This window comes from Eupeodes corollae, chromosome 1, assembly GCF_945859685.1.
Source record: "Eupeodes corollae chromosome 1, idEupCoro1.1, whole genome shotgun sequence".
NCBI classification, from domain to species: Eukaryota; Metazoa; Arthropoda; class Insecta; order Diptera; family Syrphidae; genus Eupeodes; species Eupeodes corollae.
This window is the reverse complement of record NC_079147.1, coordinates 13,181,450-13,199,202: the sequence shown is the minus strand read 5'-3', so window position 1 is coordinate 13,199,202 and position 17,753 is coordinate 13,181,450. Positions and strand designations below refer to the sequence as shown.

The window sequence follows — 17,753 nt, the reverse complement described above, 5'->3', positions numbered from 1 at the left end:
GTTAAACGTTAAATTTAATGTTTTTAAATGAACGTTTTATTAGCTGAAACGTGAGAGAAAAACAAGACTGCCTTACCTACTCTCCCTGACTGCAAGAGGTGGACAATTTTGGCCTTTTGACACCTTTGTACACTATTTGACGCAATTAAAAACGCATTTGCGTTGAAAAATCACTCACTTTCTCATTAAACCAGTATTAAATATGAACAAAGAACCTAACAATTTAGATTTTTTAATTGTTTATGTTGTAAAATATTATTATGTTATTAGATAGTAATTACTTTTTGCAGTATAATAATTTGAAAACATATACATATATGTATTCGTTTCGAATAAGTATCGGTGACGTATGGGACAAAACGAATATCGTCATTAGATGATGTTTGTTAAGGGCCTTTTGTAAAGGAAGCATAAGCTAATAATGAACGCCATTCATGGCTTTTGTACCCGTGACTTGATGGTTAGTGCGTTGGACTAGGAGGTCTTGGGTTCAAAACCTGCCTGTGCAATCTAAAGTTTTTTTCAAGGGTACTGCGAGGAACTGACAAATCCTCCGAGAGTAATTCTTGTCAGGAAAAGTGCTTTTTCAAATTGTCCGTTCGGAATTGGCTTGAAACTGTAGGTCCCCTCCAACCCTGATAATTCATTACACGCACACAGGAATGGTTGAGAGTTGTAAGTCACTAGGCCATAGTTCTCAAAGGACTGTTGCGCCACCTAATTTACTTATTTTATTAATAACTTTTGCGTAAATTCCTGTCATATTTTTAGACATGAGATTATATACATATGTTTCATTGATCTTGTGTTGATAATTTAATTCTCCAAATTTAACAATTTTGCTTATAAACTTCATTTCTACAGTATCATCTCACTTAAGCCAATATTTTTCAGCGTTGTTACTATGATTAACGATTTATGGTCGAAATTCGCTCTTAAGAATATCCCAAAAAATAAACTCGATATTTAAATGAATTATCTTGAAGAACGAACGCTTCTTAATGATCCGCAATATGGCTTTCATAGGAATAGGTACTCTGTTGATCAAATGTTTCATCTTCCCGAACATTAAGCTTTCTTATAGAAAATGTGTGCATTTGGATTTGATGAATCTCTCCTTTATTGGGTTTGAAATTATCGAATTACCGAAAAACTCCAACCGTTCAATTTAAGTTCAATTCAGATTTAAATCTGATATCTACAAAATAAATGCTGGTGTGCCGCAGGGCTCCGTTTTGTCTCCCACACTCTTCATTATATTTTTAAATAATCTTTTATCTGACATTTCTAACTCACTTAAATGTTAAGCTGCACGAATGTGGAATGCTTTACTACGTTCAATATTTCGCACTTAATACAATGTGCTTTGATTTGGAAAAAATTCCGAGAAAAGTTAAATTTTGGTGGAGATCTTTATTTATAGATCATTAAAACTTCTTTGCCAGCATTACAGTTTTGTAGATCTTGTATTTTGTCCATTTGCTTTCCCTTTCCCTAGCATTAGGCTTAAAAATAATCAGTCGGTCTTAGATTTGTCCGTCATACGTTTAGAAGAAGTGAATGGCGATATAAAACAGAGCTTAAGTTCCCTACGTGTCCCTGTCAGAAAATCAAACGGTTTGCGGTGCTTTGTCTCGTGGTGATAAGCTTTGGTTGGAAATACGTTTACTGTTTTTGAAATACGGTTTGGCCAGAAAATCCTTAGGATGTTACAATGACATCTATTTACGAATTATTGCGGCTTTCTTGTTATGGCTGAGTAACCTTCCAAGTGCTGCACCCATAAAGAAGCACAAATTCGACATTTGTGCGAGACAGTCGTAGCTGTGTTCTTTCTGCGTCCAGAAGCGTCCTCACATTCCAGAAACCAATCATTGGCCGGGTACAATAGCCAAAAGTCGTTAACGAGTTATCATTAATTATCCGAGGTATAATTTCGGTTTCTATAGCGAGATGGTATTCAGTTACGAAGAGTGCTAATCTCCTTAACCTATCCTGAAGAGTCATTAAACTTCGCCCTTGCAATTTTTGCTTACTTATGTATATTAGGATACACAAATCATTGCCCGGGGGCCACCACGAGGAGGTAAAGCAAGAATTTCGACATTGCAAGAAAGTTGCATTGCTGGCCTAAACGAAGTCTTAGGCGATCACCAACTACCTGTTCCTCCATGCCGCAGGCACCCCAAATTACACGACGATCTTGTACTCGTGGTACTTATATTAACTGAACTTCGTTCGGGAATTTTTTCTTTCAAACTGAGAAAATGTAGAAAATGAAGTTTTACTGCGATATCTTAAATATTCTGCAATTCTGTGACTTGAAAGCAGGTGAATGGCCAAAGCTTTACCGTATATAATTCCTCGGCATCTTTCATAGGCTGATATTACGTTTTATAGCCTCAGGTTCGGGGTGATAGAGGAGAAGTTATCCCATAAAGTTCAGCCTTATTACAGTTTTTACAAAGTGAATTGGCAATTTCCTTAGATCATAAGCTTTGCCAGGAAATCTTAGAATTTCAACATTTTAATGGTTTTTATTAAAAAAAAATATTTTTGTGTACAAAAAAGTAAACAAATGATAATACTTTATACTCCCTAGACTACAGCCCCTATATTTTTTTCAAAATCAATCATACAAACAAATATCGTGGGTATCAAATTTAAAAGGAAAATTTGCAAAATTTCAATCTTCTTAAAAAAAAAACAAATTCGTTAACTTTATTTTCCATTATAATTTGTTTAAAATGTCAGACAGTCATGTAATTTCTGTGTGACTCAATTTTGTTTATTTCAATTATAATACAATTTTTTAAGGTATCACCAAAGACCCATCAACACAGTCATGAAAGAATAGATTGTAATAATAGCTTCAGCCACCGAAGCCCTATACTAGCTTAAAAATAAAAACACCACACAAAAATTGAATGGTAAACAACTATTTCTTTTTATAACCCGTCTTTTAAAATCAATATCTCAAACCATTCATCATGTAAATCACCACGCAAAACGCGCAACAAATTCTATAACAAAACGTCAGACATAGACATAAAAAGTTGTTTATAGATTATGTCAAAAAATAAAGCTTTGTTTACATCAAACAAACAACTGACCTAGTTTTCATACCCATATTTATTTATGTCTGGCTATACGGATGTCATATTTTTCTGCTGAATCTCTGAAATTTCTCAAGACACAACAATTCCAAGAAAATCATCACATTTTTTTTATAGTAAGCCGAATAAGTTGCTTTTGTTTTGGTTTTTGCTTTTCATCACTTCATCTAGAAAATAACTAGCAATCATTCGTGAAGTAATAATAACTAAAAACTAAAAGTCAGCGTTAACTTTAAGCTTGTTGTTGTAGCTAGTTGTGGTTCGTAAAGTTTTCCACACAAAACAAAATAAAAATGAATCTCTTGGCATCAGCTTTTGTAGTTTGTATAGAAGTGAAGTATAGTGGAAATTATTTTCGCTAAAATTTTCCTCTGTCTTTTCAAGACTCCAAGACTTCATCAGCATCATCATCAGTTTGTTGCTTGGAAATTTCGTATGCAACTCCAGTAGTCACAAGTCACATCGTATGTAGGTATGTAAAGTGGAAAAACAAAACAACAACAATTACATATTTTTACTTCCCGAAACGTCAACAAACTAAGACGACCTTGTGCCACCTCTTACCCCACCGCAAAATTAACCTATGTATAGTGGATGGCGCGGCGTTAGTCGCGGCAACATGTTGCCAGTCGATGCAAAACTAAAATCCACCTGCTGTATTTATACAGGGCCGGATTTTTTGTTTGAAGTGAGAGAACAGGTAAAACGGCCCAATTAAAAAATATCATAACTCTTCATTTTAAGTATTCTAAAAAGTGTTATTCGTATAATACTTCAACTGTCAAATGGCATAAAATCGATATTAATTTTGGGACACTCTTTAAATACAGTTTATGGTCAAAAAGGCTAACATATTGTTGTACCAAGACCTTTGCTGTCAAATGGATATAATTACAAAGGTAGTGTCCCAAAATATCATTAAAATTAAAGATTTTGTTTGAGAGTTAAAGCAAACTGTTTTTTTTTTTAATTCTTTGTGAATTTTTTGTTCGTTAGGCTTTATCCACATCACATATGTAAGTCGATATCAATTTTGGGACAACTTTTTACTGTAGCTTTTTAACAAATAAGCAATAAAATAAGTTGTTTGTTGGACGCAATTATTGATGATAAGATCTTATTAAAAAATTTTGTCCCAAAGTTTCAGCAAATTGTTTTTCAAATTTTATTGAACATGTGAAACACGAAATTGTTTTCTTTTTTTAAGAAACTAAAAACAGATATTTCAACTGTCAAGCATTAGTTGACAATTCTTCCATGTAGTTAGAAGTGACAGCTCTTATATTATAAGATTTTAATAAGAGTGTCTCAAATTTGATTATTTTAGTATTTAAACATGTTTGTTGAACAATTTTGTTTTCAATGGTTTTTAATTTTTTTTATCGCACTTACATCAGGATAAATTTTAGGACAATGCAAAGGTTTATGTATTCAGAGCTTTAATCAATTATAGCTGTTTTGTTTTTGGATTCCATGTAGTCCACTTTTTATAGTTCAAAGTTGATACAACTGATTATTTGTCAGAATAATTTATAACAAAACGATACAAAATTTAGCGAAATTCAGACCAAAAATCTTTAAACTTAAAAAATGGACAATTTTAAAGAGGATGTGTGAAAATATAATCATTAATATGTATTAATTAATATATGCTTAATTAAATACGAACTGAATGAAAGGGCTTTGTTCGTAGATTATGTTTTTATTTTTGCGTGCAGCAGATGGCGCTATATTTGTGGTAACTAGCAAAATAACTAACAAATATTAAAGCTTATGCTCGTTTTCGTATAATTTATCATCTTTTAAACTATATTTAATGTTACAATTAATTAAAAAAAGATTACAACGACGCGCAGAGATCAATCAAAGATCGATTTTATGCTAAGTAACGTTCAAAATAATAATAAGAATAAGAAATAAGATTTGAAATTTCTTATCTTTTTCTTTTTTTAACGAGTTGTCAAGAATTTGTTCGAAAGAGATTGATTATTTTTGCGGATAGGGTGGAATTTGACAAGTATCGCTCATCAAACATCACTTAAAATAAATAGAGCTTTAAAAATCACAGTGTTTAAAAGCAACTTTAAAACCGAAGAGACACAAAAAGAAAAAAACTCCTAACGCGAATCTGTTCAAAACCTTAACTTCCAACTTTGAACTAAATCGATCCAATGATTTAAGCAGTAGGAGCGTGGACAGACAGACAAAGCAGACCGGACAGAATCGCAGGACCCACTTTTTTTAATTCTCTACTATTGTAATATCATGTTGGATTAAAATTTTGAGTTCGAAATTTTGCACCGATGCAAAACTTGTCATATAGTTCCTATATGTTGGAAGTAAAAAATGGTACTTAAATGCTACATAAGCAAGAAACCGCTTTTATATTTATAAAATATAAGATCAAAAAGGTCAATTTGTTTGTCCAATAGAAAATTACTCTTATAGTACTTCATGAACACATCCATCGAGATACAAACATCTGAGAACAAAATTGAATTGAAGCTGGAAAATCTATCAACATTTCCAAAACAACGCTCCTTATAATCAAAGATTCTTAGATTTAAATCTAAGACTCAACATTATTCTCTTCAGGTTCCAACCTAACCAGATACGGCCATGAACAAGCTATAAAATGAAAATTTTGTAATTCAATCTTTTTGCCTTCGTTTTATCTTAAGAAACTTCCAGAACTTATGCAGTTCAGAAAAACAAATTCAAGTCAATCCAACAAAGCTGTTGGTGAGTGCAAAAATTAAAACGCACTTTTTTGTTTACTCATACCTTTATTGAATGAGTCAAGCTTGTTCCATGGCTTGAAGTTGATGTTGGACTACATGAGCTTGTACCTACCTCAATTTGTGTTATGCTCAAATCTAGATATGGTTTACACTATATGACTGTGGCTATGACTGTGGCTATGGCTATGGCTATGGCTATGGCCTCTATTGAAAATGAAAGTTGTTCAACTGGACTTCGAATTGGTTTGGTTTACTTTAAGTTTGGATTCAAGTTGTTGTTGTTGTTGTTTTGATGATGATGATGTTGATGATAAACGGAAAAGCGGTTAACTTAGTGTTACTCAATATCTGCATCATCATGGACAAGTTTTCTGTAAATGCAGCAGAAAAACCCAATATGATTCTTTTAAGTGTTCCATCGACATCGTTATCGTCTTCGTCGTCGTCGTCCGCCATTAGTGATCTGAGATGGGGAATGTCTTTCTCTAAAACACATAAACGATCTCAAGTCATTTGATGGATATCATCAACTTAATGACGTATCTTTTAGTTTTGTAAAGTGATTTATTTTGCAGATACAAAATTTCATAAACAGCTATGCATGCATTTTTAAGTAAATAAGTTTGTAAGTTATGATATGTAATTTTTCATTTTGATGATGTGATGAAATTCACATACGAGGCACGAGTATGTACTCTGTAAGTCGTGTGTCTTGAATGAATGGTGAATGGATTCGAAGAAGAAGACGATGATAAATAAATTTGGACAAAAGAAAACCTTGATGCGATTGTTGGGCAATAATCTACTCAGTCAGACTTCGGAGACTTCGGAGTCTTAACCAACCAACCAACTATTAAATGCTTCAATGAATGTAAAATGAGTTCGGTTGGTTTTGAGCTTTTTTTAAAATATTATTTTTGTTTTTAACTTGCAAAGTCCTCCAATGGAATGTGGGATTTTTATTTGTTGGTTAACTGACTCACAACCCACGAATTTGCATTTTTTTCGGTTAACGCCATTTAAAATGAATTACAAAATAAACATAACATAAAATCATTGCAGGATTTTGGCAAAATTTCAAAAGATTTTTGGTTTTTGTTTTTGAAGTTGCACTTAGTCGGTCAGGAACGTGATATGACTTTTGATATGTAGAAGAATTTCAATATGCACTGAAGGTTTTTAAAAGATAACTGGTGCTATTCTTGTGAAATCCAAAAATAATTTATTTGAAAAACTTTGACATTTCATCGATTTGACAGCTGGTTCTGAGTCAAAGTTAGCTTTTTTCTCTTGTGTGCTACTTCTTGATTGACAAGTTGCAAAAACTCACATGTTGTTTAAAAGAAGTGCATTTTGAATTATCAGTTCGGGTTTGGTGCCTTAAGGTTTGTTTTTTTAATTTTATTATCAAGAACGTTCAATATACCAGCAATTTAAGCAAAGATTTTAAATTGTAATGTATTTTGTGATGAGTCCATAAGTCGAAAAAGATTGACTGGAATGACGAGACCTACAAATGTCTCTGCAAATTTAAGTCCAAAACATAAAGCATTGTCTAGAATTCGTCTTGGATGCCTTTGTAGTTGGGTAGAAGATTTAATATTCAGCAGATCAGCAAAAAGATCAACGATATTCGGTACAACTATAAATGGACTTTTAAATATACCTTTTTTAACAGTTAAAATAAAATCGTTTAGTGGGTTTTTTGTGTTAAATCGTAGATTTAAAAGAAAAATATAAATTCTGTTCTTGTTTTTCATTTCTATTAATGTGAAAAATGCTATAAAAATATAAATGCAAAAGAGTTTGATCGTATTTCCTAGAAAGATAGGACAGAATCTTTATGAAAATTGTTCTGGCTCTTTTGGCTTATTTTCTTGAGGAGAGAAAAATGTTTTGTATCTTGAATTCAAAGAAATAGGATTATGTCTATCAAAACCAAACAAATTAAGGTTGAGTTGAAAGAAAATGTTGTGTGGTGCTAAGCCTCTTCACGTAGAACCCGTGACATGATGGTGACTGCATTGGACTGTCATGCGAGAGGTCTTGAGTTCGATCCCTGCCTGTGCCATCTAAAATTTTATAAGCGGGTACTGCCTCTTGCAAGGAATTGACAAATTCTCCAAGTAGTAATTCTTGTCCTGAGAAAAGTGCTTTCTCAAATTAGCCGTTTGGATTCGGCATATAAACTGTAGGTCCCCTCCATCCCTGCAATTACTCTCACACAGGAATGGTTGAGAGTTAAAAGTCACTAGGCCCTGGTTCTCCACGGACTGTTGCGTCACCTAATTTATTTATTTATTTTATAAACCTCTAGGATATTTATGTTCTTTAAATTCTTGTTTCAATCTCAATTTTAGAGAATCCAACCGACCCCCCCCCCCCCCACCCCTCTTGATGCGCTATTGGATATCAGTCACTATTAGTTCCCTCTATCATTGTATTATTATTGTATTCTTTTATTTTTCTTAAGTTATATTAACCTTTTTTGAATAGCAGGAATAGAATTCATTCGATCATACTTCTTCCCTTTTTAACTTCGAACCTTTGAACTGCTAATGTTACACTTAATAAAATGTATCTTAGACAATGTGCTGTGTCTGTTGTGGGGTGCACACGCTTTTTAAGCCCAGTTTCTCTTTTTTTCTTTTCTTTCTCATTTTTCAAAGTTACATATTTTGTTAAAATGATTTGCCTTATTTGCAATGACAAAATAGAGCCTACCAATGTATCTAAAATCTCTTGTGCGGAGTGTATTTCGAATTTCCACTGCGGGTGTGTTAACATTAATTCAGTTGACTTAGAATACATGAGAGCAAACAATATAAAATATCGTTGTGATAGATGTACCTCGCTTCGTCGGAAATCATTGCAACAACAACATGCAGTAATACCAGCTGGAATTGACTCTGTTAAACAACAACAAGCAGAATCACCATGCAAATATGCATTGTCATCTAAGCGTATACGTCAGCAACCAACAAGAAACGCATCTCTGCAACAACAATATACAGCAGCACCATATGTAAGTGCATCGTCATCTAGGCATCCTAAAACGTTACCAAAAAAGAAGAGAGGAGCAGGAGCAAACATAAAATCACCAAACCCAGGCTTTACGCAATCGAATTCTAATGCTCGTTTCATTCTACGTGAGCCCGCTAGCGTGAACGATGAACAACAAGGAGGTTCCGGGGCAGAGACTGAAGATTTTTGTGCACAACGTCAACAAAGCGCAAATTCTAATGCTCTCTTCAATCCGCGTGAGTCAGCAAGCGAATCTGATGATCAACAGGGAGGTGCCGCGGCAGAGACAGAAGGCCTTTGTGCAGAACGTCATCAAAGCGCAATAACCTTGGAGCTTCTTTACGAAGAGATTATTAATCTGAAAAAAGTCAACACAGAATTTCTCGGTATAGTGCAGGAGCTCAGAGATGAAAATGATTACTTGAAATCTAAAATATCGTCACTTGAAAGTAAACTTAACTGGAGAGATCAAAAACTGTTGGAGAATTCTGTTGAGATAGTTGGCATACCAGGTGTAAACAACAATAATGCCACCGAATGTTTGGAGAAGCTTTTATCCGATGCGTTGGATACCTCAGTTGAGCCCAGAGAAATAGTTAAATGCTTTGTAAAACAAGTGCGGAAGAATAAAAATAACAAAGATTACTCTAGCAACGTGGGATCCAGAACAAATGTTTATGACGACATTTTATGTGTGCATTTTTCATCACCAGCAGTCAAACAAAAAATTATGAAGCAGAAAAGGTCCGCAACGAAGAAGCTGAATGCTGCATTATTTGTAGAGGGGAAACAGAGTAATATTTATGTAAATGATTCTTTAACCAAATTTAATCGTGCGTTATTTATGGAAGCGAAAAAGGTTAAAAAAACTAAAAACTTTAAATATCTATGGTTTCAAAATTCTCAAATCTTATTGCGTAAGGTTGATAAAGGTAGAGTTGTTGCTATAAGTTCGTTCGAAGATTTAGGTAAATTACAAGACTAATTTTTTAGTTCAATTTTATTTTTGTACAATGTTTAGCATGAATAATAATTTCGATCTAGATAGCAACAACTCAGCCACTATGACCATTAAAAGTAGTTGTGATAAAATTTTTCGTATAAACTTTAATGAAAGTACCCCTTTTTATGTTGTACATCAAAATATACGTAGTGTGAGACAAAACTTCGACTTACTGGTTTGTAATCTTGAAGCTTTTGAATATTTGCCTGATTTGATATTTATATCTGAAATTTGGATTTTTTCTTGTGAAACGGATGATTTTATCATTCCCGGTTATTCATTTTATGCAAACACTAATGAATTATATCCAGCAGGTGGTGTAGGAGTTTTTATTCGAGATGTATACTCTGGTGATTGCTTGAAGGTGAAGCGATACAACATGGCTAGCGCAGATTTGATAAAAATTACTATTAATGTTCACAAAGTTCTTTTTGATTTTGTTTGTGTTTATAGATTACAGTCTATATCTTCTCAATCCTTTCTCGAGGATTTTTCAAATTTTCTACGTAGTGAAAATGGGTGTAATCTAGTTGTATTGGGTGATTTCAACATTGACATCTTAACTTTGAGCGCTGTATCTGATTATTACCTTGCTCTAACAGCTGAACATGGTCTTACATCTTTTATAAATGAAGTAACAAGGCCGTTATCAGGCAAGTGCATTGATCATGTTTTTGGTCGTTTTATGAAAATCTCTTTGGGAAATTGTTTTGGTATCAACTTTGATTTGAAAATAACTGACCACAATATGACTGGTATTTTCTTCAACGGTGTTTTTGGTGTGAAACGTAACTGTTTCACTTCCCCACAAATTGTGACTAATATAAGATATCCCTTACTTAATAATCATCTGCGTTTTGAATTTTGGGAGGAGGTATATGCTGAAGAAAATGCTTCTCAAGCGTATGACTCGTTTCTAAATATTTTAAAAGATCATATAAAAAGCTCCAGTTTCACAGTCACAAAAAAGAAATCCCAGGTAAGATTAAAACCATGGATAAGCAATTCTATTTTGAAAAAAATTAAAGTGAAAAATAAAATGCGCAAATTATGTTTTAAGCATCCACTTAACTCAAACTTAAAAAAAAGGTTTAAGAAATTGAGTAAGAAAACTAATAAGGAAATTTCGACCTTACGCGACAACTACTACTGTTCAAAATTTCAAAACGCTCAAGGAAACCCTAAAAAGGAATGGAGTATAATCAATAGTTTAGAAAATAGAATCACGCCTTATCAATTTAACCCCATTGTGCTGAAAGAAGCAGGAGTTGACATTTTTGAGCCTGTAGTTGTAGCTAATACATTTAATGAATTCTTTGTTTCAGTAGGAGATATGTCTTTCCAATCAAACTGTAGGTCGCTTTGCAACAGATGTGTAAGTTATCAAGTGTATGTTAGTACCACGACTGCAAATAGCTTCTTTTTTGAAGAAATAACTGGGTTAGAAGTCTTAAGTACGATCTACTCTCTGAAGAACTCGAATTCTTGTGGTAACGATGGCATTTCTAATGTACTACTTAAGAAAATTGCGCCAAATTTAGCTGAAATCCTTGCACATTTATTCAATTTAAGTGTTCTTAGTGGAACTTTTCCTGATCAACTGAAATGTGCAGATGTATTACCACTGTTTAAAAAGGGTAATCGTAAAGAGAAAAACAACTATAGGCCCATTTCTTTGATATCTTCAATCTCTAAGGTTTTTGAAAAAATGATAAAAAAACGAATGTGCGCGCATCTAGCAAAAATTAACTTTTTTAGTCCAGTTCAGTTTGGGTTTAGGGAAGGATGTTCCACTGAGGATGCTCTTTTATGTTTTTGCTCTTTTATTAACAAAGCCTTGGATGAAAGGAAGTTTTGCGCTGGTCTCTTTGTGGATATTACCAAAGCATTTGACATGGTTGTTCATGATATTCTTTTGGATAAACTATATAATGTCGGTTTTCGTGGCTTTATATACAACTGGTTCGCTTCTTACTTAAAGAACCGTAAACTAAGAGTAAAAATCGGTGATTTCTTAAGTAGCCCCCAGGTGCTAAGGTTAGGTGTCCCCCAAGGGTCAGTCTTAGGACCGGTTCTGTTTTTGATTTTCATTAACTCTCTGTTTTCCCTACCGTTTGCAGGTAGAGTTACGGCTTTTGCAGATGATCTTGGAATCGCATATGGCTCAACGAGCCCACTGAATCTGACAGCTGAACTAAACCACGATATTCACTTATTGAGATTATGGTTTGCTTCACATAAGTTAATTGTAAGTGGAAAAACTAAATTAATGTTTTTCAGATTAGGTTCACTTGAGCCACCATATGTCGATGTCAAGTTCCACTCGTTTGACTGTCAGCGTTTCAGCTTAAATGGTTGTGTTTGTACATCTGCGTCTGAAGCAACCTTTAATGAAAATGAGGCCTGCAGTTCGAATTGTTTTCAAATTGAAGTGGTCAGGAACTTTAAATATCTTGGTACTACGATCGATCAAAACATGAGTTGGATGCAACACATTTCTAGTTTGAAACAGTACTTGCGCTCTTCTATTAGGTGTTTATATCGGTTAAGAAAGTGTTGTTCTAATAGAACACTCATTACTGTTTACCATGGAATCTTCCATTCAAAACTGCAATATGGGATTAGTGTTTGGGGAGGTGCCTACATGTCCAATCTAAGGCCAATCGTCATCTTACAAAAGTGCGCCATAAGAAAAATTAGTAACGCTCATCGCCTTGCTCACTCTATGTCATTGTTTAGATCCTTGAGAATTCTTCCAGTTAGGCATTTATTTTATTTTAGGGTCTCTAAAATATTTTATATGAGAGGTGGCTATATGCAAAGTCCTATATTTGATTCACGTAACTTACGTAGCATTAGCCGTCATGTTGTCTTAATTCCAGCTTTCCGCACTACCCATTATAGGAACTCCTACCCAGTTGTGTCTTGTAAACTTTTTAATAATCTTCCTCATGATATAAGAGTTATAAGAACCCAAAGTAAATTTTTAAAAAATGTTAAATCATGGCTTCTTGATTTTGATCACGATGAGATAGAAGATTTGCTCTCCTATGTTGCATAAATATTAGTTTAAAATCTTTAAAATTTTAATTATATTTGTAAATTTTATTGTTAATTTTGAAAAAAAGAAAAAAACAAAGAAAAAAAAAAAAAAAAAACAATAATGACTGTCACCCCACTTTGATTAATTTTGTCTTTTTTAAAGTGACATCTAACACTATTTATAGCTTTTATAAGCAAAATACAAAATGTCACTAGCTATTCTCAATTGTAAAAAGTAAGATTTTGTAACTATGTATATACGTTAGTTTATTGTGTAAAAGAGAATAATGAATGAATAAACTAATAAACTAATAAACTAATTATGTTACGCCTTTTTAAATACCCGTGTTTTTTTGGCATTATATTGTATAGTAAAAAATTCACAAGAAAACACATCGGCAGTAGTCAGATTTTTGTATTAAAATTTGGTACAACTGAAAGAGGACTTGTCAGAATAATAATAAACAAAAACCACAAATAGAAGAAAATCAAAAGTTAAAATTAATTTCAGCAAAAAAAAATAATAATATGGACAATTTTCAAGAAGAACTGTTAAAAAAACATCTGAGATTCTATACAAAAAAAGTTCATTTAACAATTGTTTCATGGATGGGTTTTGTTCGTAGACTACTACATTAACATGTGGTGTTGAAGCGAGCTTGAAGCTCGCCTCAATTCTTTATATATTTGAGTCGAGTTGCAATGAGCTTCATTCGACTCGATTCCGATCGGCAATCGTCCATTTTCATTAACAAAACTAGTCATATCAACAGAACAAATTGATTTTTTTTCGCCAATGGAAAACACATGATACCAAATTCACATCTACTCAACGAACACTATCATCGAGATACGAATGCAATATCAATCGTTCTATACTAATTTGCTTAACTTAAATTATCAGCTTATAGAAGTTAAACAAACGATATTTGTGTTTTTGCTTTAATTAGATCCTGGTTATTTTCGTTGTAGAAATGAAGAACTGTTTAAACTTCTTCATGAATTTCAGAAAATAAAGTTTTTGAGTTTAAAAGAATTTTTGTATGTATTGGTGAACAGATTCTAGTATTCAGAGGACATTTATGACATGCTCTTTATTTGTGCCTTAGTGGTTCACAAAAGACTATACTCACTTTTTCCTCAACATGACACCAGTTATTAGCACAAATATTAAGACAATCAACATATTCCATTTTAAAACCCTCAAAAAAATTAATTTTTTAAATTTTACTACGAACTATTTTTAGACGAATTTTTGTAACACTAAAAAATCTTTTTCAAATTACTTTTGAAAATATTGATAATGATATCATCTTGACTATACTGTTCTAACACTTCTTTCTTTTAAAATTTCAAATTGCAGTTTCGTACGTTCCGATAATTGCATAATTTATAATTTAAACGTTTATAGCCAATTGTGAAGCGTTAGCTCGTTTTCCCAAAGAAAAACTCTAAGGTCGTTAAATCAAAAGATTTCGGTTAAAAATTGTTATCACCTTCTTAAGAAATAACGCACAAGAAACTCTTTTTGCAAAATGTATAATTTTGGCTGCAAAAATGTTCATCATTTTTATAACAATTTCAATGTATTCTTGAAGCGTGAATTGTTTCAATTTTAGTAACTGTGCAGTTTTTCCTTTCAGAAGGTAAAAAGATGACAGCTGTCAAATAGAGGATTTTTAGAAATAAAACCTCTTATAGGAAACCACAATACGTTTATAGTGTTTGTACTGTTTTTAACCTTAAGTTAAAACTTTAAATATCCGTCAATTTACTATTATCAATTTAAAATTTTTGAAAAGTAATAATCGGATTCATTGTCGCTTTTGTTTTTATAAAAACTAGTCCCTGGTATTGCTAACTTGGCTGTCAAGCTAGCATTGATAGGGGTTAATTTTATTTAGTTTATGGAATATCTCTTCATAGTTACGAGTCTTTACTTGACTCTATACGAAGTTTTGGGCAAGCCTTGAGTTAAATATTTGTATAGTTTTTCAAAGTGCTGATTTCAAGCCCAGACTTTGCTTTTACCTATTTGCTCAAGTTTTCAAGATATTCGTTTTTAATAGAATTATTTCGACAACAGATAAGTTACAAGAGTAAAACTTAATTTGAAACGATTTTTCAATTTTCTTATAAAAACCGTTTAAGCATGAATAGGTTTTTAGATTTTCTTTCAGATTTTTGTACGACAGTAGAAATCTACCAACTTATGAAGATTTTTCGAATATTATAAATATATCATCTGAATATTTAGAAAACTATCACGGATTTTATTGCTACTTTTTTCAAATTTTGAAAATTAATCAGCCGAACTAAAATTATTAGCCTAGAAGTTAAACAAAGTGATTTCTCTGACACGACGTTCGTCAAAAATGTTTTTGGATTTTTTATAACAGCCTTTTTTGTCAGTTTTGTTTAATACTAACAACTTAAGTCAACTTCTAAATATAGTATACATTTTGTGTTTTAAAAATAAAGAAGAAAAACTCAAATTTCTTTGGATATTTATGTCTTGAAGTAATTGAGTCTGCCTAATGTCAAAGATTTATGACATCATTTATAATTATATCGGAATGGTACCCATGAGGTAATATTTACTTTTTTCTTAACTAGACACCAGTTTTAGCACAAATAGAAAGTACCTGGTAGGTGATGGTTAGTGCGTTGGACTGTTATGCTACAGATCTTTGGTTCAATCACTGCCTATACCACCTACAATTTTCACGAATTTTATTTCGAGGAATTGACAAATTGTCAATTTTTTTCATGAAAAGTGCTTTCTCAAATTAGCCAATTGGATTCGGCGTAAAAGCTGTAGGTAATTTTTTTCTGATATGGATCACACACAAAAACCGTTCAAAGTTGTAAGCCCTACGGACTGTTGCAGCACTATATCCTAAAATAAATTATTTTGATGAACTTTTCTAAAACTTTGATTGTGGTCTTAATAAAAACAAATCATATGATGAATAATTGACTTTTTGAAGCTATAAATAACGATATCATATAGATGGCTGTCACAGCTATAGTTCAACCACTTCCTTCTTTGCACTTTTGCATCTGATGTACGTCCTCCTTAGTAATTGTGTATTTCTAATTTTTTAAATGTCAAAAGATGACAGCTGCCTTTTAAAAATAAAACCTCTTACAGGAAACCCATACTCGATAAAATTTAGTTTTTTTTTCTGTCCCATAAACAAAATAATATTTATTTCAAGGATTAATACGTCCTTAATATGCCTCTTTAAAAGTTCTTAAAATAATCAAAATTTACCAATTTAAATTTTGAAAAAAGTGATAATTGGAATAATTGTCGCTCTTGTTTTTTAAAAATTCACATGGAAATGGTTACTTGGTGTCAAGCTAGCATTTTAAAAAACCAAAGATCCACAAATTAATTTCATTCAAGATAAAATCACGACAATTAATCCAATATAAGTTTCCAAAAACTTTTAAGTAGTAATGTTACTTGAGGGATATACATTTAAAATATCACTAAACAATGAATTTTTAGATGATTTTTCAAAGTAAAATTCTTGACATCGTTTTAGTATCTTTATTAGTTTGTATTTATAAATTCTCTTAGATTTACTTTACTTGACTCTCATTCTGACTAGTGACTCTTTATGCATTCTTGGGCAAACCTTGAATTTAATACTTTCATAGTATTGAAAAATACGTTTTGGGGTTTGTTTTCAGTGCTGATTGAGAATCCAAACTTAAATTTTAACAATTTGCTCAAACTTTGAAAATAGCAATTTAATTTTGTATACAACACATTCGTTTCAAAACCACAACTTACTTTCAAACCGTTTTGTCTTTTTCTGTTGAAAACTTGTTAGCATAAATGGAATAAGTGTGTCTTTTAGATTTTTATAAATAATATTTTAACTGATATTTAGTCAATGTCATTTTAGTTTCGACTGAATATTAAAAAAAGGGATTTTGGATTTAGAAATCTATCATTTGATTTGATTGTAAAAAAAAATTGCTTTATAAACTCAGATATAGCGTCAACAAGACTTATACATGTGTTTATTTTTCGAATTTTGAAAATTAATATCTCAAAAATCTTGACTTGTTACATTAATTTTGAACCAGATTTGAATTAAGGCCACCAGAACCCAATGGAAAAGTGGTGCTTCAACGAATTAAATACTTAGACTTATCTTTTTCCACTTTTGTCATTCAGCAATTTATGTTACTTTTTCCTGATTGATCATATGAAATTACAACATAAGGTAAAACTTACATCATATGACAATCAATATTTTATTTTTACATGAACAAAATTACATAAATATTTGTATACAATGAACTTTAAAACAATAGCACCTGTCACAAAATACTACAACTCGTAATATTGAACGCATCATTTTCAGTTTTGTTTTGTTTTTTATTTTTAATGAGTAAACAAAATCTAAACAAAAAAAAAATTAAAACAAAATAAAATTGTTAACAGCTGTCTTTTGTTGTTAATATTACAAAAACAAAAAACAACACTCATTGACAGTGATTTGACCATAAATCAAAATAAAGACGTATTCGCATTGTGTTGCACTTTTGTAAGGTTATATTTTCGAATAGGTAGGTACTGAATGAAAAAGGTGTTTTTCAATGTCGTAGTTTTTTGTTTCTTCGTCTTCTTGACACTTGACATATACCTACCTACATTTTGTAATTATTTGCTGATATGGGTTTCAATTTCATTGAATTGCAGTGTCATATTATGTTTAAATGGTTTTGGTGTCAATTTATAACCACGACCAAGAACTACAAAAATAGACGTACACATAACGTCGATGTTCATTGCCCTAACCTTAC

At 32.1% G+C, this 17,753-nt stretch overlaps 1 protein-coding gene across 3 annotated transcripts in view; it reads left to right on the top strand.

The window, feature by feature from the left end:
• The window catches only part of LOC129941086 (ABC transporter G family member 23), a 179,879-nt gene that overhangs the window by 109,522 nt on the left and 52,604 nt on the right, over positions 1-17,753 (top strand). The gene's annotated exons all lie outside the window — the stretch shown is intronic.